Source organism: Odontesthes bonariensis, chromosome 11 (genome assembly GCF_027942865.1).
Source record: "Odontesthes bonariensis isolate fOdoBon6 chromosome 11, fOdoBon6.hap1, whole genome shotgun sequence".
Lineage (NCBI taxonomy): Eukaryota > Metazoa > Chordata > Actinopteri > Atheriniformes > Atherinopsidae > Odontesthes > Odontesthes bonariensis.
In genome coordinates this window covers 26,082,451-26,104,827 of record NC_134516.1, presented here as the reverse complement: position 1 = coordinate 26,104,827, position 22,377 = coordinate 26,082,451, and the positions used below count along the sequence as shown (strand labels likewise).

The 22,377-nt window shown below is 45.3% G+C and overlaps 1 non-coding gene across 1 annotated transcript; it reads right to left on the bottom strand.

Moving 5' to 3' along the window:
• Positions 1 to 486: 486 nt before the first annotated feature.
• LOC142393127 (5S ribosomal RNA) lies at positions 487 to 605 on the bottom strand. Its single transcript, XR_012771747.1, has one exon. It is a non-coding gene; the product is annotated as a 5S ribosomal RNA (ribosomal RNA).
• Positions 606 to 22,377: the final 21,772 nt, after the last annotated feature.

The following is a 22,377-nucleotide window of genomic DNA, read 5'->3' as shown; positions in this document are numbered from 1 at the left end:
AACCACAGCTGTCCCTCACAGGGCAGACATCTCAGATGATGTTCTGACTGGGGTGGTTTATATGATCAATATGTAAAAGTGTTTGTGTACTACCACCCTGGACTATACAATTGTTGATCCATCACCTACCATCACCTACCATCATCTACTATTTATAATACTCTCATGCTTTCTCCTTCACAGTGCTGCTGTCAACACAACTCATTATTAACTTGCGTCAGAGAAATGGATGTTAGTGACATGATTTTTATCCACAGGGACAGCTTCAGCTGCTGCTGATTGGTTGGCACACACCTCTGTTTCTGTTTGGCTCTCAGTCTCCATGTTGCTGATCCTGGATCTGCTGAGATGTCCCAGGCCATTGTTGGCTTTGATCCTCATACATTTAACTTTGTCCTGAGAAAGGACAAGTTCCAAAAAGTCAAACAGAGGTGTGTGCTTTTGCATATGACGTAGCCAAACTGCATGCGCCTGGAGAAGCCAAAAGGCTTACAGCACCTGGTATTCCCAGGCGGTCTCCCATCCAAGTACTAAACAGGCCCGACTCTGCTTGGCTTCTGAGATCGGACGAGATCAGGCGTGTTCAGGGTGGTGTGGCCGTAAGCCAGCAATGGAATCACAAACCAGCTCTTTATAGATTCTGAAACAGAATCTGTTATTGTATTCTGACTTCTAAAATAGAACGATACTGTTTAGAGAAGACGCAGTTTATGAGCATGTCGTGGGATTGAGCTTCTCTGGTTTCTCTATATGACAACGGACACAAAACTACACACAGGGAACAGAGGCTTTTGACAGACACTAAGTTATCTGAGAGTCCCATTTTCAGCTGCAGAGAACAATCACATCAGGGAAGTCAATGTGCAGGCTCAACAGCAGCCTCTCAAGCCAGCTCTCTGGTAAAATAGGGGAAACGTATGGTTCCAGCACCTATATAACATATATTTGTCACAGGGACTGTGGCTTACGGCCACACCCCCATGATCACTTGTGACAGTCGGTGCTCTGCAGCAATTTGATTGAGAGAGAGTGTGCGTTTGAAAGAGTGAGTGAAAGTGTTTTGAGTGATCGTGTGTGAGCTAGATTTGTTTGTATAGTTGTGTGTTTTGTTTTATTCCCCCAGCAGCTTCGCTGTTCGGGGGAACGTCCTCGTTTCGTGTGTTTTTGTAACCGGACGGATAACATGGCAAACGAAACAATGGAACGGAAAATGACAACGATACTGAACAATGGAGAACGGCTGACTGATGACAGGCGAGCGAATGATGGTGGGAAAGAGAGCGAGATTACGAGAGTAAATGAAAGTATGAATACAGGAGAAAATGAAAATGAATGGAGAAGTGAATGCAGAAATGCGGAAGGGAGAAAGTAGGAATGCGAGTTTGAATGATGTGAGGAACGTGAGGAATTAAAGGGAGAATGTGAAAGACGGTGGCTTCAAAAAGGAACTGACAGTGATTGTGGAGCTGGCAGGGGACGACAAAGTGACACTAATGGAGTTGCTGAGAGGCATAAAAGAAAGCTGCGGTATAGTTCTTGCCTGCAGAATGAAGGCAAAGAGCACATATGAGATCACCATGCAGGACGGGAAAGGCAAGGCGCGCCTCATGGACGGCTTCTTATTAAAGGGAGTGCGGATTATGGCAAAGGAAGTCAGAAGCAATGAACTGGTTGTATCCTTCCTTAACTTGCCCCTGTACATCACTGACGAGGAAATTTGCCAAAAATTAGCAACTTGGGGGGTGAAGGCAACTTCGCCGATTAAAAGGAGGAAATGGCCAGGAACGGACGTGGCTGACGGCACGCGATTTTGCAAGGTGCAATTTAACGATAAAGTGCAATCGCTGCCGTATTCTACGAAGTTTGAAACCCTGGAGGGGGGAGAATACTGTCTGTCATGTATGACTACTACTGTCATACATGACAGACAACTTAACTGTGTTTTTTCTATTGTACCTGTAAAGCGCTTTGTGACCTTGGTCTGTGAAAGGCGCTGTACAAATAAAAATTACATACTTACTTACAAGTGAAAGTATGCCGGCTATGCATCCAGCCGGGACACATTCTGAGAGAATGTCCGGAATTTAAATGCCATAAGTGCACAAAGCAGGGGCATTACGCACGAGAGTGCAATAATGGGACAGACAAAGAGCAGCACAACGGAGAACAGGAGGAGCAGAGCGGAGGTGGAGGAGCGAGCCAGGAGATTGTTGGTGGAGAGGAGGAGCAGAGCGGAGAGAATAAGCAGTCTATAATACTATTTATGTTAAAAATTATATCTTTTATGTAAATGGGCTGGGTGCCAAGAACAGAAGGCAACAAGCCTGGCAGGTGTGTGACGGGGATATTGTGTGTGTGCAAGAGACACATTGGGATGAGGAGTGCATGAGAGAAGTAAAGAAGGAATGGATGGGAGAAATGTATGTGAACAATAGTGGGGCAAAGTCCAGAGGGGTGGCTATTTTAGTGAAGAGGGGAGTAGTCGGCAACATAAAGAAGTGTATGGATGATGGGGAGGGGCGAGTGATAGGGATCCTTGTTCCTTCCATGTGATATGCAGTATGAAGGGATAATGAACAGCGTTAAGAAGACATTAGAGTTTTGGAAGAAGAGAGGGCTTACACTGAGGGGGAAGGTGGTGGTGGTGAATGCGTTAATAGTGAGTAAGATTGGTTATGTGATGAATGTGTTGGATGTGCCTGAGAGAGTGTTGAAGGAGATGGAGAGGAAGGTGAATGAGTTTTTATGGGATGGGAAAGGAGTTAGGATAGCTAGAGAGGTTTAATATAATATATTATAAAGTATATGAGTTAGTCAGCACATGTCACAACCCGCCCAGCTGGAACCGCCACGGCCAGCCTGACCGCAACGCAGTCCCCAGGTACAGACTAGAGCCTGGCTCGGGCCGGATTTTTCTGTCCGAGCCCGGCCCTTAACCGACAGAAAAGTGCTCAAATCCGACCCAAGCCCGACATTAATTAAAATATTTGTGTCCGAGCCCGCCCGAAGCCCGAGACCAGTGACCAACGCAAGACGGCGCACCCTAATCAGTAAATACACATTGGTGACAGCGCACCATTATCCACCATAATCCATTATAAAACATACACATTAATGGCGGTGCACCATAACAAATGCACAGGCACTCTTCGACCAGAATAAACACCCATTAAACTCAATACAGAGAGAAAAAGAAGTTGACTAATAAAACAGTAGAAACTCGAGTGACCAGAACAGTAGCCCAACTATGCTAACCAGAGCTAAATGCAAACCAATATGGAGCGAAGATAGGCTACTGTAAAATATCAGCAAGACCAGTAGTCAATTCAATAACATATTACTGAGTTACAAAGTTAGAAATCACTACAGCAGCCCTGTCATAAATTACCACCAGATCAAAAGGTTTGCATACCGTGAAATGTGCGCATTGTCTCTTTCGAAAGCCAGACTAGCCAGAGACATAACTGTAGTGTTACGATGGTAAAAGTGACAACAATAAAACCCTACGCGAAGGACATGACATGATATCAAAATGATGCCACGGCGGACATAATGATTAAATTAAACCTCTATGCCCCTACCTTGTTTTCTTCGTAGCGTCTGAGTGTGCATCATATCTTCTTGGTGCTGCTTTCCTCCAAAGTTTGTTACCATATTGTGCTCTTCTTGCTAGCCCATGCTGCAATGCATTCCTTGGCGAATGCAGTGATTAAACTTCGTAATTTTATATTCTGACTTCAAGAAAGGCATACTACAACATAAATTAAAAGACCGCGCATTCACTGGCAACTGATACTTTGGCTATTATTAAGAAAACAAGGTAGGTACTCCACAACTTGGCTCACAGCATCTTCCGTGCTGATTCTGAATCGGCTGGTTCGGAGAGTCGGCGTTCGAACGTTCCCACTGGCAACTCGCTCATGCACACACCACAGATGCACACTGCATGCTGCACGGCATGAGGCACGAGTAGCCTACCAACATTTTCATTTATGCATATTCAATTATTTATGTTTATCACAAAAACTGACGTTTGCAATGAACTGAAACCTGTCCTCTGGCTGTTTATAATTTTCACGATGTCTGCTTGCTTTCGAGCCCGACCCGAGTCCGACAAGACATTCTAATTTTTTGTCCGAGTCCGACCCGGCCCGTCGGGTTCCGACCGGGCCCGTCGGGCTTCGGTCGGGTTGCCATACTCTAGTACAGACCCCAGCAACAATACACCAGGGGACGGGGAAACCAGTGTCAGTCACGCCAGCAACCCACCTGCAGGCACACCCGACCTCAGATGAGAGGGATGTCTGATGATCCGGACTTCACACACAAGGTCCGGATCATCCAACGCCTGATTAAATCGGCCCCCCATCTTAAGAACGTCTTTGATCTGGACTCAATCCCCATGATCACCAAGACCACAGAGAGCCTGGCCACCCTCATTGAGCCAACAGCGCCTCCCAGCTGCTGCTAGAAGGTCATGCAAAAAACTGGGAACACACTGCCATGATCCTCCTGCAGCAGCATTATGAGAAGGGCATGAACTGTAACATCCAGGATCTGGCACAGTTCCCCTCTCTCTCAGAGGCAGGCCAGGCCACCACCCAGGCACAGGTACACGCAGCCCCACCCACTCAGGCTGTGCCCACACAGCCGTCTCCATCAGCTCAAGCCACGGCGGCGACGCCGGTCGCCACGATGACTGAACAGAGGCGAGGGGACTGGTCCCCCTTCCCCCCAGAAGCAGACGAGGCACAGGTCCTTCCTCCTCCACCTCCTCCTTCTTCTCCTCCTCCTTCCAGTTCTCCACTTCTTCAGGGAGCAGCACCAGGCCCCAGAGGCAGCAGAGGGAGACAGCTGTCTACAGAGACCACGGCTGAGCAGCCCACCACCTCCACCTTTACCACACCTGGACCAGACACCTCGTCTCCATTTCCTCCTCCTCCACGCAAACCCATGTTTCTATCTATTAAGTTTCCCCCTTTAATAATATCTATCAGGGCTGTACGACGAGCATCATTTTTAAAAACATTTGCAGCAGAAACATCCATCACAGAGAGCGCCACATTTAAATCTCCTATAATAAAATTATTTGATGTTTTCCATTTATTTCATTCATATTCCAGAGAACAAACCTCCCTGTTCCCCCTCCTCCTCAGGCTCACTACATTCAGGGAATATAAAAGCAAAGGGAGCAGCAGGAAGATGTGCAGTCTGCTCATCTGTCCATCCCCTTTACTCTTGTTCTTGGTTCAGATTTCTGTGTGTGCCTTTCCTGACTGACCCTCTTTCTGACCTGGACCACCTGGAACTGCATTTCAGAGTGGGATCCCAGGAAGCATGTCCATGGTGCACGGAGCTGTGATCAGGCGAGCCTTCATCATTCAGAGGGGGCTTATTTGCAGGCGTCGGCTGCTTTCCTTTTTGCTCATTCACATTGTGAGACTCCTCGACGCAGCTGATTCCACACGTTTCCACCTCTGCCTCTTCTTCTGCCCCCTCTTTATCCTGGGCCAGCTCTGCAGCTTGGGCTTTTTCTCAGGAGCAGGAGCCCTTGTGTGTCTCCCCTCCCTCGGATCTGCGGTGGAGCCCCTTTTTTGAGCCCTCCGCTTCTCCGAAGCCTGACCGGCAGTGCTTTTTATCACTGTGGGCTCCGGGGTAAGACCCGTTTTTCGAGCCTCCCCCATTCCCTGCTCCTCATCTCATCAGAGATCCTCTGGTGGGTCAGACAGGAAAAGTCCCACACCTCGCTGTCTGAACTCATATCTTTCCAAAAGCACCTGGAGGACAGACTGCAGCAAACTGCACATCTTTTCTCCCCACATACACTCTCTGCTGACCACATTTATGGCATTAATAGTCTGGGCTCTCTGGGATGATGTTCCCCGGCTGCAAACAGATCCCACAAACCTTTATCTGTCCATCATGAATCACTAAAAAACTGTTCCTGCAGCTGTGTTGAATCTAACCGAGTAGGAGAGAGACTGCAGGTACTCCAAATACCCTCGCGTTGAGTTCATTAACTGCAGCACTGTAACCTTATAGTCACCATCCAAATCTATCATCGCTGTTAAAAGCTCCTCCAACAGACTAATCTGATGGGAGGGATATACTCCACAAGACAACTCAATTATTTATTCAACTATTTGGACTAAATATTTAAACAGACAAAGGAAACCTCCTACTCACCACTCTACAGCCTGAAGGAGCTCTCACACCTGCTGCTCATTAGCTGTTATAGAAGTGTTCAGGGCGGTATGGCCGTAAGCCACAGTCCCTGTGACACATATGTGTTATATAGGTGCTGGAACCATACGTTTTTAGAGAGGTCAGTTAGGCAAGGGTGTCCGCTATCGGCTCTGCTGTACTCGTTATCTGCAGAGCCCTTAGCGGCGATGCTGAAGAACAATGACAGGATCAGAGGCATAGAGTTGCCAGGGGGGGCACATGAGTTTAGTATATCAGTATGCAGATGACACGACAGTTACGGTTAGGGACAGCGAGAGCGAAGCTGAGGTCTTAGAGAGTGTAGAGCTGTATGGTAGGGCATCAGGGGCAAAATTGAACAAAGAAAAGTCAGAGGTCATGTATATAGGGGCAGGTAGAGCAGGGCAAACAGAATTAGGGTTGAAAGAGAAGAAAGATTATTTTAAAGTGTTAGGTGTAAACTTAGGGATAGAGGCCAGAGAAGGGAGAGATATGCAGTATGAAGGGCTAATGAATAGCATTAAAAAAAAAAATGGAGTTTTGAAAGAAGAGAGGGCTTACATTGCGGGGGAAGGTGGTGGTGGTGAATGCGTTAATAGTGAGTAAGATTGGATATGTGATGAATGTGTTGAATGTGCCTGAGAGAGTGTTGAAGGAGATGGAGAGAATGGTGAATGAGTTTTTATGGGATGGGAAAGGAGTGAGGATAGCTAGGGAGGTGTTGGAGAATGAGTATGAGGATGGTGGGTTAAAACTAATAAATTTAGAAAGGAAAAAGAAAGCTATGAGAGTGAAAATGATGGTGAGATATTTAAAAAATAAAGAAGATCAAGTGTGGAAGGTGTTTCTAGGGAGGGCAATAGATGAATGTGGTGGATGTGGTGGGAGTGCGGTGTACATGGATTTGAAGGAAGGTATGTTGAGCGGAGTGTCTGAGTTTCATAAGGAGGTGCTGGGAGCGTGGGGGGAGTTTGTGAAAAATGTGGAGTATGAATGTAAGAATGTGAGGCAGGTGTGGGAGCAGCCAGTGTTTTTAAACCCAAAAATCACTTGTGGGGGGAGCACAATATATAATAGGCTGATGTGGAGGGCAGGGACCGCATCAACGTTTCCAAGTTAAATTTGACTTCCTGAAGGAGAGAACCAGCGCTGGCAGCAGCTCTAAAGAAGTCTCAGCTTTATGACTGCTTATACAGTCAAAGATGGGGTGTTACACAAAAGTGAATGACCTGCACGGGACAGATAACAGTCGCTAACAGTCAGTGCAACTAAAGAAACGCAACTATACAAGTACTGAACATGAAATGAAATGAGAAAGAACATGGTATTCATTCAAACTAATTGATACCTTATTACATCTCTGTCCCACATTTCACAAGCACCCGACCTACACCCACCCAGGACCAGACTCAGAAACAGTCAAGCACTCAGTACAAACCAGAAATGAGATAGAAACACAGGCTGCTCCACGGCTCTGGGATGCCCTGCCCGAACACCTGAGGGTGCCACAGAGAGTGATCTTGATTTGAACTTGTAGCACTTTGAGATTATTGTTAAAATGTAAAGTGCGTTAATAATAAAATGTATTATCATTACTACACTGCCTCTGGTTGGCTAATAGTAAAATTGGAATCAGCTGAGCCCTCTCCACACAGGCCCAAGTTATTTAAAGAGTGCAACAGACAAAGACAGAGGGAGAGTTAGAGAAAGACAGCCAGACAGACAGACGGACTTCCTTTTCGGTAACAATGGCTTACCCTTTATTGATGACCCTGTGGCAGAGCATCATTCAAAGGGCATTCAGGCCACCAGCCCCACAGAGTTTCAGGGACACAACAAAGCCACTTACTCTCCCCAGTGAGTACCTGTGGGAGAGGTACAGGTTCAGCTCTCCCCAGTGAGTACCTGTGGGAGAGGTACAGGTTCAGCTCTCCCCAGTGAGTACCTGTGGGAGAGGTACAGGTTCAGCTCTCCCCAGTGAGTACCTGTGGGAGAGGTACGGGTTCAGCTCTCCCCAGTGAGTACCTGTGGGAGAGGTACGGGTTCAGCTCTCCCCAGTGAGTACCTGTGGGAGAGGTACAGGTTCAGCTCTCCCCAGTGAGTACCTGTGGGAGAGCTACGGGTTCAGCTCTCCCCAGTGAGTACCTGTGGGAGAGGTACAGGTTCAGCTCTCCCCAGTGAGTACCTGTGGGAGAGCTACGGGTTCAGCTCTCCCCAGTGAGTACCTGTGGGAGAGCTACGGGTTCAGCTCTCCCCAGTGAGTACCTGTGGGAGAGGTACGGGTTCAGCTCTCCCCAGTGAGTACCTGTGGGAGAGGTACGGGTTCAGCTCTCCCCAGTGAGTACCTGTGGGAGAGGTACGGGTTCAGCTCTCCCCAGTGAGTACCTGTGGGAGAGGTACAGGTTCAGCTCTCCCCAGTGAGTACCTGTGGGAGAGGTACAGGTTCAGCTCTCCCCAGTGAGTACCTGTGGGAGAGCTACGGGTTCAGCTCTCCCCAGTGAGTACCTGTGGGAGAGCTACGGGTTCAGCTCTCCCCAGTGAGTACCTGTGGGAGAGGTACGGGTTCAGCTCTCCCCAGTGAGTACCTGTGGGAGAGCTACAGGTTCAGCTCTCCCCAGTGAGTACCTGTGGGAGAGGTACGGGTTCAGCTCTCCCCAGTGAGTACCTGTGGGAGAGGTACGGGTTCAGCTCTCCCCAGTGAGTACCTGTGGGAGAGGTACGGGTTCAGCTCTCCCCAGTGAGTACCTGTGGGAGAGCTACGGGTTCAGCTCTCCCCAGTGAGTACCTGTGGGAGAGCTACAGGTTCAGCTCTCCCCAGTGAGTACCTGTGGGAGAGGTACGGGTTCAGCTCTCCCCAGTGAGTACCTGTGGGAGAGGTACGGGTTCAGCTCTCCCCAGTGAGTACCTGTGGGAGAGGTACGGGTTCAGCTCTCCCCAGTGAGTACCTGTGGGAGAGGTACGGGTTCAGCTCTCCCCAGTGAGTACCTGTGGGAGAGGTACGGGTTCAGCTCTCCCCAGTGAGTACCTGTGGGAGAGGTACGGGTTCAGCTCTCCCCAGTGAGTACCTGTGGGAGAGGTACGGGTTCAGCTCTCCCCAGTGAGTACCTGTGGGAGAGGTACGGGTTCAGCTCTCCCCAGTGAGTACCTGTGGGAGAGGTACGGGTTCAGCTCTCCCCAGTGAGTACCTGTGGGAGAGGTACGGGTTCAGCTCTCCCCAGTGAGTACCTGTGGGAGAGGTACAGGTTCAGCTCTCCCCAGTGAGTACCTGTGGGAGAGCTACAGGTTCAGCTCTCCCCAGTGAGTACCTGTGGGAGAGCTACAGGTTCAGCTCTCCCCAGTGAGTACCTGTGGGAGAGGTACGGGTTCAGCTCTCCCCAGTGAGTACCTGTGGGAGAGCTACAGGTTCAGCTCTCCCCAGTGAGTACCTGTGGGAAAACACCGTCATGGGGGGAACCATGTTCAGGAGCAGGAAGCAGAGTGGCTGGGTTCAGAACTGTTCATCATTGAACAGAAATGTTTGGCAGGTCCCACAGCGTGGGAGTCCTGCAGCAACAGGATCCAACTGGGAGGAGAAGGAAGCCACAGGTCCCAGTTTCCCTCCACCATCCTGAAGAAGAACAGAAGTCATCCACTGTTTGTGTGAAAGGTCTGGTGGGATCAGGCAGAGCCAAAGTGGGGCTGGACCGGAGAGCAAGTTTCAGATGTGTGGAAGCTTGTTCTGCCTCCGCTGTCCACTGAGCGGCAGATGATGGAGGAAGACCTTTCCCATGAGCCACAGCACTAAGAGCGGCTTCTGAGGAGGCACAGTTTGGGATAAACTGCCTACAATAGGAGCACGTGCCTAAAAAGGACATCAGCTGTGTCTTAGTTTGAGCTTTTGGCAGGCGCTGAATGGCTTCTGTGCGTTTCAGTTTCCTTCAGCATTGACAACACGAGCCAAGAAGTTAAGCTGCTGTTGGACAAACTGAAGCTTGGAGAGGCCAGCTTTGTTTCCATGAGCACAAAGATGATTTTAAAGCGCTGGCGTGTCCTTTTCACACTGTTCAGCTGTGGGGATGCAGATCATCAGATCACCAGCATGTTGTAAAAGAGCAGCTCCCGGTGTGAGTGTGAGAGAGTCCAGGCAAGATTTTAAAGCAGCGCTGAAAACTGTGGGGCTTTCCCAGCAGCCCTGACAGTCCAGCATCATATCTGTGTGAGGCCCAAAGTTCTGATGGCACTTCCTGCAGAGCAGGGATGCTGCTGCAGCCGCTGCTGGAAGGAAGTGAGAAGTGTGCGTATCTGTCTGTGAGAGGAGCTGCACTGTTGCTGTGGTGTGGAGGAGACACTCATAAGATCTGTGAAAGGCTTGCAGAGCCTCTGAACACAAAGTGTGTCTGGAGTAAAGGTCCAGTCCCACGTGTTCCCACACTGGTTCACAGACTGTCCTCAGTCTTGCCATTTGTCTTGTGTGAGTTCTCAGAGTGAAACATGAGCTTCAGAGTCGTAGAGAATGGAAAGTTTGTCCTGGTCCGGTGTAAGAGTTCCCAACAAAGCAGACGTGTGTGTTCCAGCACAGATCAGTGGCCACAACAGGTTCTTTTTGCACACCAAAGCAGTTCTCCTCATCAGGTTGGCCGGGCCCGTCAGACACAGAAGCAGTGCAACGGAAATCTAAAGGTGACATCAAATCGGCGTCTGCTGGAGAAACAAAGTTGCAGATGCTTTGCATCAGCTCTGTTATCACTGGTGTGCGCTCAGTTTTCCACTGATACACATGTAAGGGCTGCTGAGCTTCAAAGCCAACAGCAGTAAATGTGTCCTGGTGGAGCTCGGTGACATTCCCCACCTGCAGGCCGTCCGGTGCGCAGCTCAGACAAATGCCCGATCTGCACCTCAGACCTGTGCCGAGCAGACTGAGCGGACACAGGTCAGGAAGCTAAACAGCTGCGGGCGAACACAACGGAGAGGAATGCTTAGCTTTTCCTTCACCACCTGCCTGATGCTGCCACAGAACAGACATGTGTCCCCTCAGTTTCAGCTCGTTAGCAGGAAAAGCAGATGAGTGAAGGACAGAGCTCGCTGCTCCGGAGTCGACTCAGAAAGAAACAGGCTGGCCGGCAACAGTCAGAATCAGCTGAGGACATTCATGGCTTTTATCAGCATACTGTACATACGCAGCTTCTAAAGGGTTAAACTTGTTCTCCAAATAAGTCACAGATTTCAAAATGTTTTCATATTCAAGAGCTGTGTGTCCGATATCAGCAGCAAGCAAATCTACCTCACTGCAAAGTCATGACTCACTCAAAAACACAAAGACGGGGTGTTACACAGAAGAGGACGACCTGCATGGGACAGATACGTTTTTCAGTTGCTAACTTAACCTCTAAAGCTGCCTCAGCTACAAACAACTGACGTGACCAAGTAACCCCTCCTGTAGAAAAACATGTATTTATAAAGGGAAGAGCACAGAATAGCACACCCTTTCTCTGAACTAGAAACACAACTCCCAGCACATGCTTCTCTTCCTGCGTCCTCAGGAAGAACAGCCTGCACACAAAGCTGCTGCCGGCCTTCTGTCACTCCTGTGAGAGCGTTCCAACATGCTGCCTGGGTGTGTGGTTGGAGGCTCCACAGCTGAGGACAGGAAGGCGGTGCAGGGGGTCAGAAACACTGCCCAAAAGGTCATCGGCTGCCCTCTGCCCGACCTGGAACACCTCTCCACATCCTGCTGCCTCAGGAAACCAAGGCCATCACAGGAGGCCGCTCACACCCTGCCTACCGCCTGCTGGATCCGTTGCCCTGGGAGACGCTACAGGTCCACAAGATCCCGCACCAGCAGGCTAACAGACAGTTTCTTCCCTCCGAACAGCCCTGAAGAACAACACACACACCTAGCTCCTCCTACCTCTCAGCACTCTAACAGCACGGCTACCCCTACCATGTCTGTGCAACACCTGCAGCCACTTTATGTATATATATATATTTATATATTATATATATCTTTTATCCAAATGTTTTTATGTTTGTAATGTCCTTTATGTTGTTGTGGTTTTTTTGCCTTGTTTTTGAACCTTTGTGGTGCAGGATGGCTCTGCGGGAGCACCTTCAATGTCGTTGTACCTCCACAGTGAAGTGACAATAAAGGCTGTTCTGATTCTGATGCTAAAGGAGAATTATTCATTTTCCATCACAGACGGTGGGGCCTGCAAAGAATGTCCTCAGTAAGTCAGCAAGCGCAGGTGTGAAGTACGTGCTGGAGCGGGAGCAGCGACCTGCCTCTGACCTGCCTCAGCATGGCTTCTGCAGCAGGTGGACCACTGGTGGGACATCATGTCCTCTGGCCACCCTGTGACGGCACTGAGCAGACACAAGATGGAAGAGTACAGCAAAGCCACTGAATTCCTCCAACACATGGTGCAACTCTTCTGTGGACTAAAGATTGGTCAAACGGGCCGCTGGAAACCAGTCCACACAGGAATTGTCATGGCAACAACTACAATTTTATCAATCCAAAAAGACATGCTGGACCACGGACACATGTTTGTGTTGACGAGCTGATTTACCCAGGACTGCCTTAAAAACCTGTTCAGCTGCATAAGGCAAAGGAATCCTGTCCCAACACCAGGCCCTGAGATCAATCTCAGTCGGGCAGTTTCTTACCGCAGTCCAATCAGGAAGCTATCAGGAGTCAGGAGACAGCAGGCTTTTGGCAGAGTTCCTGGACATTAAGGAGACATTTCCCAGTCCTGGCCTGAGTGTGGACCAGCTGATCGGACACAAAGGCACTCCTGATCTCACAAACAGCGAAACCCGTCCTCTCCACCATCTTACAGGATACAGTGTAAACAAAGTAATCAAACATTCCAACATCTGTGATGGACGCCAAAGTGCAATTAAGCAAAATGATGACAGCCTGGAAGAAGAGCACGGTACCTTACTGATGCTGAGGGAATTCAAACCAGGAGTGCTCTGTCGGCCATCAGTCTGGTCCAGAAAACTGAGGAGCTTTTCTGAAAAAGGTCCAGTGCATCTTTCATGGAACTCCCAAATACCACAGATGCTCTACAGAGAGAAGCCAGGCTGCTGGAAAGCGTGCTCCCTTCATGTCATGATGTACAGAGGAGAATAACCAGCAGACTCATCAGGCTCAGACTGAGACTGGCAGCAAAGCATCTCCTGAATGAAAGAAAGAAAGTGCTGTCCAAAGCTGGGCATCTGGGGAGTAAAAGCCAGACAAAGAACACGAAGAGAAAACAGCATCTTGTCCCACAACAAGCGAGCCCCCACCAAACACCTCGCCTGTTGCCATGGAGACGCTTGGTCTCTCCTTTGCAAGCATCCCTCCACCCGCGGCAGCTTCAACACCAGTACATATGGATGCTGCGTTTATCTTTTTGCTCCCTGACATTTGATTTCTATTTCACTAATTGCATAGAAGTTATTATATTCATACATCATCCGGCTTCTTCAGGACATTTTAGAAAACTGTGTTGCCATGTTTGCATTAGCTTTATTAGGTGATAAATTCATTTCTGATCACTTTTATTCTGACAGCCTCCCCATCACCCAGCCAGCTCCAGCTCTGCACCATTCCACTCACCAGCTGGTGCATCACTCCATCACTGACAGGACGGGCAAGTTCCACCCAGCTGCTCATCGCCCAGCTCACCTCTCACAGTCAGTCCCCCTGAAAACATGAAGATGAACATGGATGTCAGCAGTGTAAACCGGAATACTTTGATTATAGTTGTTTTATTTTTATAAATGTCATACAGTTATTTATTCTTGCTGATATGTTATTGTACATAATTCTTCATTTCCTGTTCTGTCTTCTAATAGAGATCTTAGTCTCAGGTTGACTGTATGATGAAACACTAAAGGAAGGAATGAAATCAAACTAACAGCCTGCAGTAAATACCAACTTTGTAAAGGTTACAATTTTTCAAGTGTTGTTTGTTGTTGAAACATTTTGATTCAGCTCTGATTATTTTGGAGGACACAGAGAAAATGGCATCTAGTTACCTTGTTGATAATGAAATAATTACTCATTTTCACAATCCCATTTTTCTTTACTGATAATCACATTTATGCTGCCGCCTCTGTCTGTCAATAACAATAACATAACTCCAACTAAATGAACCATATCAGTCTGCCAGCATAGATACAGTACAGGAAGGGACAGAGTAATTCTGAATTCTAAACTATAATATTTCAAAAGTGGCTGAATATTTTAAAAAGTTGAATCAGACAGTAATAGGTGAAAGTATTGAGACCCGTTTGGACCCGTTTTGCTCACATTAGCTAGCTGCAGCTAAACTACAACTAGCTGGTTAGCACGGTTAATTCACTAAAACTTAACTTACTTAATTAGTTAAAGAACAATAAGCTAGTGCCTCACAGTGCCAAAAAAAATGTAATTTCATTAACTTACCGGAAATAATACTTGAGAAACCCCAAAAATGAACGGCGTTCCACGGTGGAACTGCTGGTGTTTGGGACTATCTGGACCTATCGGCGGCTCAGTGACCCACGTGACTTCCGCATTCCTTTCTTTCTATAGAGGGAGTGTCGCTGCTCTCTCTTTACACCACTCTGCTCGGCACATCTACAGAAACATCACTACAGGAAGCTGCAGGTAAGTCCAGAAAATAATACATGTTGCGGTCAAACATTAGCAGAAATGTCTTCAAAGTGCTCTGTGTCGTTGGTTTGATTCCTGCTCCTGGACACGGGCAGTCAGAACATGTACCAGAGAGTAAAAAAGTTTAAATAACCTGGCTGATATCCATAGTTAGCATGTCATGCTAATGAAAATGCTAATGCTCTGCAAACCGTTGTACTCAAAGCTGTGCACAATACCAGAAACCCAGCCTCAGCTATAGATTTCAATAAGCCGGCCAGATGGCCAAATAAAATGGAGCTTTATCCTTTTAGCTGTGTGGGAAACATACTTCTGGGCCCTTTTCTTCCTCTTTTCTAAACTTTTGGGGCACTTTTTGACCATCCTGTCACATTTTCCACTAAAGCTGCAGTTTTCTTAACTTCTTTCTGTAGTTTTGCTGAAATCTTTTGTGATTTAAAAAGTTTGATGATCAATGTAAAATTTAGAATAGTTCTTTCCAGACTTATCTGAGCATCATTTGGCTTTTTGATAGAAGTGTGGAACATGTGATTTGATGTGTTTAATCTACACACTATGCCATATTTCATGATTAGATCTTAAAATGGGACTTAATTATGCTCAATATAAATCCTTTAATTACATGAAGAGTTTAAGTTGTGTGAAGAGGAGTCATAGCATTATTATAAAGACTTGACTGACCAGATGATAAAAAGGTTGTACATATCTTTACTCTTTAAGTCCACCTGCCCACATCTGGAGTTAAAATGATCTTTATTAGGAGGATCTGTGCAACTTTTAGGAGCTGATACTCTAATCTGACCACAACAAAAGATCACTTTTTACTCTTCTACTGGACACATAAGTTTACCAGTTAAGATCATTTCAGAATCTAAATAAAGGAGATTGTAGGTTATTTGGGTTGAAAAACATTTCAGCGTTTTACGGGTCTGAGAGTTTCCTTCATCTCACACTTTAGCTTTCACTAAAGCAGCTTTCTGGAATGAATCGCTGGACGAGCACTTCTGATGCCAGAAAAACACTCCTTTATATTTAAAGGACGGCCTCAGAAAGATCCACTTCATGTTGTTCTTCAGAGCGTCTCAGATCAGTCAGACAGCTCCTGCTGACGTGCTGTCCGCCACACAGAACCAGATGATTCCCCCACTGAACCATCACATCTTCTCAGTTTCAAGCCTCAGTCCAGACGAAAGCTCCCTGAGAACTGAACTGTTCAAAGATGGGCTTCAGAGTGTAAATGTGACGAATCTGAGATTACTCCGTGTTACTTTCCTGGATCCCTGACAGCTTCTGGAAATGGGAACACATTTAGAAACAGAAAATATGAACTTCAGTCTTTGGGATGATATTGAGACCCTTTCCGGAAACAGGATTATTGTCTTAACCCATTGACGCCGGATGTTGCGTAGCGCAACATTGTTCATTTATCATTATTTTCAAGGCGCATGTAATGCACAATGATTGGTATTTGTTTGGAGAGGATGAGGACGAGGACGAGGAATTTTTTTGGCTTTCAAGTAGACTGGCAGTCCGCTGGATTTCGCCCCCGACGTCAACAAAAGTTTACTCGTACACCGGGGCTGAAGGTGCCAATATCTGAAGATGCAAGTCCTTTAGATGTGTTCTCGCATATTTTCTCTGATGAAGTTTGGGATATGTTGGTGACACAGACAAACTTATATGCGGATCAGGCGCGCGGCCACACACCACCCAACTCGAAGTGGAGCCCCGTGTCAAAGCAGGAGATGAAATCTTTCATCGGTCTCTGCCTAACTTTTGGAATAATCAAACTACCAACTCGCCGGGATTACTGGAGGCAGAGCAAGTGGCTGTATCAGACAAATGTCGCCCGAGTGATGGCACAAGATCGTTTTGACATGATCTGGAGGTAATTATTTATTCTTGCGCTTCATTCTGACGACTTCTCATTCTTATTTGAGTGGCGTTGCCCTTATGTAAAAAAAAAAAGAGAGAGCCCGGTGCGAATTACTGCAGTATAACTATGATGTTTTAGAAGTCGTGTCACTGAAGTATACAGTATAACTGCACAATGCAAGATATATTGCAGTTTCTTTTTATCATTCATTATTATTGCTGATATTATAATTTTGCAATGACGTCTCTATCATGGCCAGAAATGTAGCTGAAGTGGTGCCTACATTTACTACTACTACTAATAATAATAATGATGATAATAATAGTAATGATGATTAGTTATAGTATAGTAATAGTAGTATAATAAATAGCAGCATTGGGTATTATCCTGAATCATGTGTGTGTCTGTGTGTGTGTTTGTGTGTGTATTGACTCATCTTTTTCATTTTTTTTTAATGAAAATGTGTTGGTGTTAATGCTGAATGAACATGACGGAATAAAAGCAGAGAATTTAACCTTTAAAATGCAACTTATTTCATGTCTTTATGTGTTTCAGAGGCTGAGACTATTGAATTGTTCTTAAGTGTTTTCAATTAATTGTTTTTAGTTAAAAAAAACCTCAGGCATTGGGGACCTTTTCTAAAAACTGGCTTAGGCATTGAGCAGCTTTTTTTGCAGGTGCTTTAGGCGCCAATGGGTTAATGTAGTAAAATGATTTAAGTTGATCATGTTCCACTGACTCAGATGAGATTTATGGGATATTGCATACAGTGGGTGTCGGTCTACAGAGTTATTATTACTTTTATTTCTGAATTTGATCAAAAAGCTACAAATATTTTGAACTGTGACCTTAGTGGGTCTTTAAAGAAGCATTTTAAAGTTCACAGGGATTTAAATAAAAACCACAGTAATAAGTTTAATGAAATGTGACTGGATGGTTAAAAACTGTGCAGAAAGGTTATCAAGAGAAGAAGAAAAGTGGGTGTGGTTTAACACGCTGCACGCCACAGCTGGATCTTATCGTATGTACTGACAGTTTCAGACAGAGTCCATCAGTCAGAGGACCAGGACCAGAATGGAGCAGCAGAACCAGGATCCGAGCCCTTCCACCAGGAACAGAGCCGGCTCATCCTCCGGTTCCACCGGGCCACAGGTCAGTGTGGAGGACGCTAAAGACACGAGGACGAGTGTTGAGGCTCTGTGTATCCTTTGCTCATTCTGCTTTTCCATTAGATGTGGAAAAAGTGTCAAAGTTTGAGTTTTTCCTGGTTAAAAACAGCAAAGTGTTTCCTGGTTTCATCTCCTCTCTCTGAGCTGCAGATCCAGATGTGCTCAGACTCAACATGTGCTGCAGGCTGAATGATCTGCTAGAAGAAAATCAGTGGGCAGATTGTTGTGGTGGGACGTTTTCTGGCTCTCAGTCTGTAGATTTGAGAGGTTCAGGAGCTAATCTTCATTATTTGTGTTTAAAGTCTCTGGGTTACATGAATTGAACCTGGTGGTGGTAATACTTCTGGGTCTTTAATGGTTAGATGACAGGTTTATAGAGCTCTGTACCTCAGTGTAAAGAGTTGTTGTAGAGAGAAACGAAGGTTGAGTGAAAACAGACCATGTTTCCCTGATGGCTGTTGAGCTGAATGGCTGCAGACCTCTGGGTTGGACGCTGGAACAAAGGGTTAGTGTAAAGAATGTCATGTATTATCACCACTGTTACTTTTATTCATTTAAACCAGCGGTCATCAACATGTTTAAGTGAACAACTTGGACAAGACTGCTTCCTTCTATCGTTTAGAAATATTGTAGCAAGAAAAGTTCCCTTTTCAGAATTTAATCAAGACGAAAAATATGAGATATTGAGACCTGTGTGGCTCTGTCTGTCCAGTTAGAATATGTTGGTTAGCGTAGGTTAGCTTGGAGAAATCGTTTGTGTGAACTTCAAAAGGATCTAAATCTTCTTCCTCTCTGTCATTGCAGAAACGTATAGTCCAAGAGGGATCCAGATGGCACTGCTGTAAGCACTGTGGAAAAGTTTTGAAAAGTTCATCACATCTGAGGTATCATCAGAAGCTTCATACTGGAGAGAAATCTTACAGCTGTGGTCAGTGTGGGGCAGCTTTCACTCAATTATCTACTCTAAAGACACACCAACGTATTCATACAGGAGAAAAACCTTACGGCTGTGGTCAGTGTGGGGCAGCTTTCACTCAATTATCTACTCTAAAGAAACACCAACTTATTCACACAGGAGAGAAACCTTACAGCTGTGGTCAGTGTGGGACAGCTTTTACTACACTAGCTGGTCTAAGGCAACACCAACATATTCACACAGGAGAGAAACCATACAGCTGTGGTCAGTGTGGGGCAGCTTTCACTGCACTATCTAGTCTAAAGAGACACCAAAGTATTCACACTGGAGAGAGACCATGCAGCTGTGGTCAGTGTGGGGCAGCTTTCACTAGATTATCTCATCTCAAGACGCACAAACGTATTCACACAGGAGAGAAACCATACAGCTGTGGTCAGTGTGGGGCAGCTTTCACTACATTAGGTGGTCTAAGGCAACACCAATATATTCACACAGGAGAGAAACCATACAGCTGTGGTCAGTGTGGGGCAGCTTTCACTGCATTGTCTAGTCTAAAGAGACACCAAAGTATTCACACTGGAGAGAAACCATACAGCTGTGGTCAGTGTGGGGCAGCTTTCACTACATTAGGTGGTCTAAGGCAACACCAACATATTCACACAGGAGAGAAATCTTACAGCTGTGATCAGTGTGTAGCAGTTTTCAGTGCATTATCTAGTTTAAAGAGACACCAACGTACTCACACTGCGGATAAATGATTGGTTTTAATCAACAACATATTTTACGTTCGATAAGGAACATTCACCTGGGACCAGCAACAGGAACTACCGTTGTTCAGATTAAAAATCTTGTTTGTGGACTTTTGTTCTGAATGTTCTGTGGGTAGCACATGATTGAAAGTGCTTTATAATTTTTTAGGATTGTTTTAACTGTGGACAGATCTTCCACAATTCAAGACAAACGTGGCATCAGATGTGAGATGATGGACGGAACAAAATGCAATCTGTTTGAAAGTAGAAATGTGTTTTATTCTGTTATACTGAACATATATGTTTTGTTAAGTTCAGAATCACAAGTAGCACCAGCCGTGGGTACTTATGTAACCATACAACATCTGTAGAAGCAATATATCACTTCAGTTTGATGTAAAGTCTAGCTTTACACTCGTCTGTATTTCATTGTTCTGCTTTTATTAAAGGTCAGATATCAACATTTCTCATGGTTTTCATGTTCTTGCTACAGAGATATTTTTGAAGAAAATTTTTGTTTGCTTACGAGGGAAAGTTGACCTTTGTCATCTTTCCCAAAGTCCCAGAAATCTTTAACGCAGTCTGAAAAAGGTTTGGAGTTGTTCCCTGTACTTTCCAGACAGCTGTATGATGCTCATAACTGAAGATGAAAGTTAAGGCTGTTCCAACACTAAAAGGGCACGAGGCTCAACTTCAAGCTGTGAAACTGTTTCAAATGTCTGTTGTGTTTGTGTCAAGAAAAATCTCAAAATGAGTCTCAAAGTCGCTGGAGACAATTAACACAAAACATTTATTCTTGCAGCAAGGAGTCTGCAGAACATATCAGAAAGCTGACGCAGAGTTGTCTAAGTTCAACAAATGATACTGTCGCTATTTATGTTTCCTACTACGAGAACGAAGATTGATAAACTGATTACAGAGTTTATCTGGAATAGGAAGGCACCCAGAATTCGCAAATTGCTACTCCAAAGGCCTAAGAGACTTGGAGGCATGGCATTGCCTAACTTTCAGTACTATTATTGGGCTGCCAATATTAGAACCCTACACTACTGGCTGCATCTAGATGTTCTTAGTCCACAGCCTACTTGGCTACAGATGGAAGCCTTGTCTTGTAAACCCACTTCTTTGAAGGCATTATTGTACTCCCCTCTCAGATTTTCTCTGTCTTCATACACTAAAAATGTATGTGTTAAAACATCAATGAGAATTTGGAACCAGTTCAGAAAACATTTCAATCTGGGTGATATTTCTATCCTCTCTCCTCTCACTTCAAATGTTGCTTTTCCACCCTCACTGACTGATGAAGCGTGATCGATATGGTCTAGGTTGCGTATCAAGTCCTTAAAGGATCTGTATATAGATGGGGTATTTGCATAATTTCAACAGCTATCTGGGAAATATTCCTTACCCTCATCACATACCTTTAGATATCTACAGATACGCAGCTTTGTTAAATCCTTATATCCCAATTTCCCTAATGTGCCCTCTGCTAACCCCCTTGACTCCCTCTTAATGCCTCTTCCTAATGCTAAAGGAATGATATCCTCTATTTATAATAGAATGTATGCTTTAAGACCAGTAAATCTCAATTCAATTAAGAGTCAATGGGAGGAGGACCTGGGAATTGATATTTTAGATGATGTATGGGACTCAATCTTACAACGTGTGCATTCATCGTCAATTTGCGCTAAACATGGCGTCATTCAGTGTAAGATTGTTCACTGGACTAGGGTCAAATTAAGCCGTTTTTTCCCTGACATTGACCCTACATGTGAGAGGTGTCACTCAGCACCTGCGACACTGGGACATACACTCTGGTTTTGCCCAAAACTATTTGAATACTGGTCCAAGGTCTTTGATATCCTGTCCTATGTTTTAGAGCAAACAATTTCTCCTTCTCCCTTAACTGCGTTGTTTGGTGTTCTCCCCTCTACTATGTCCACATCTTCGTATAAGGCTGACTTTGTTGCATTTATCACTCTCGTAGCAAGGCGTCTAATTCTGCTTAGGTGGAAGTCTCCTAATGCCCCTTCATTCAGTTCCCTGATTAAAGATATTCTTTATTTTATGAAAATAGAAAAAATAAAACACAGCATGAAAGGCTCTACCCGCAAGTTCACAAAAACATGGGGATATTTGTCTGATTACATTGACAAGTTGAATCTCCCCTCTGTGACAGACTAGAACTGTGTGCATATGTTAAAGGAAATGGATTACTGTGGTAACAGATTTATTTTATTTATTTTATTTTTTCTAAGGTTGCAGGCTTTGTGTATTGTGTAGGTATGTTTTTATTTTGTAATTTAAGTTTTGGTATTATTGTTGTTGTTATTATTACTTTTACAATTTATTTGTTCTTGTTATGTTTCTGTTTAGTTTGTGTTAAATGGTGTACTGTATATGGTTGGGGGGTGGGGGGTCTGGTTTGTTCTTTGTTGTTTTTTTAACCCTCTAGACTCCAACAGAATTTTACAACAATGCTCCAGATTCCTGAGAATTCCGAAAGAAATGGGCAATTTGAGAAACATTTCAAATAACCAAGAATAACTTGAAAACTAATGACAAGTGTTCATTGTAAGTTCCTTTCTATTTAAAGATTGGAAATGGCTCTTTCAAATGATATGTGATCCATTAGGAATTATTCATTCATGTATTTCATAGACGACCATTGAACTGTATCAAAAAGGATATTTTGAGACTGAACAAATATTCACTCCTCTTTTTAACTTGAAATGGATAGTTATAGTACTGTAGGCATATTTAAGTATTATTTTGCATAACATATCAACATCTCAGGTGATTCTGAACGACCTCAGTAATAATAAAATGAGAGTAAAGTG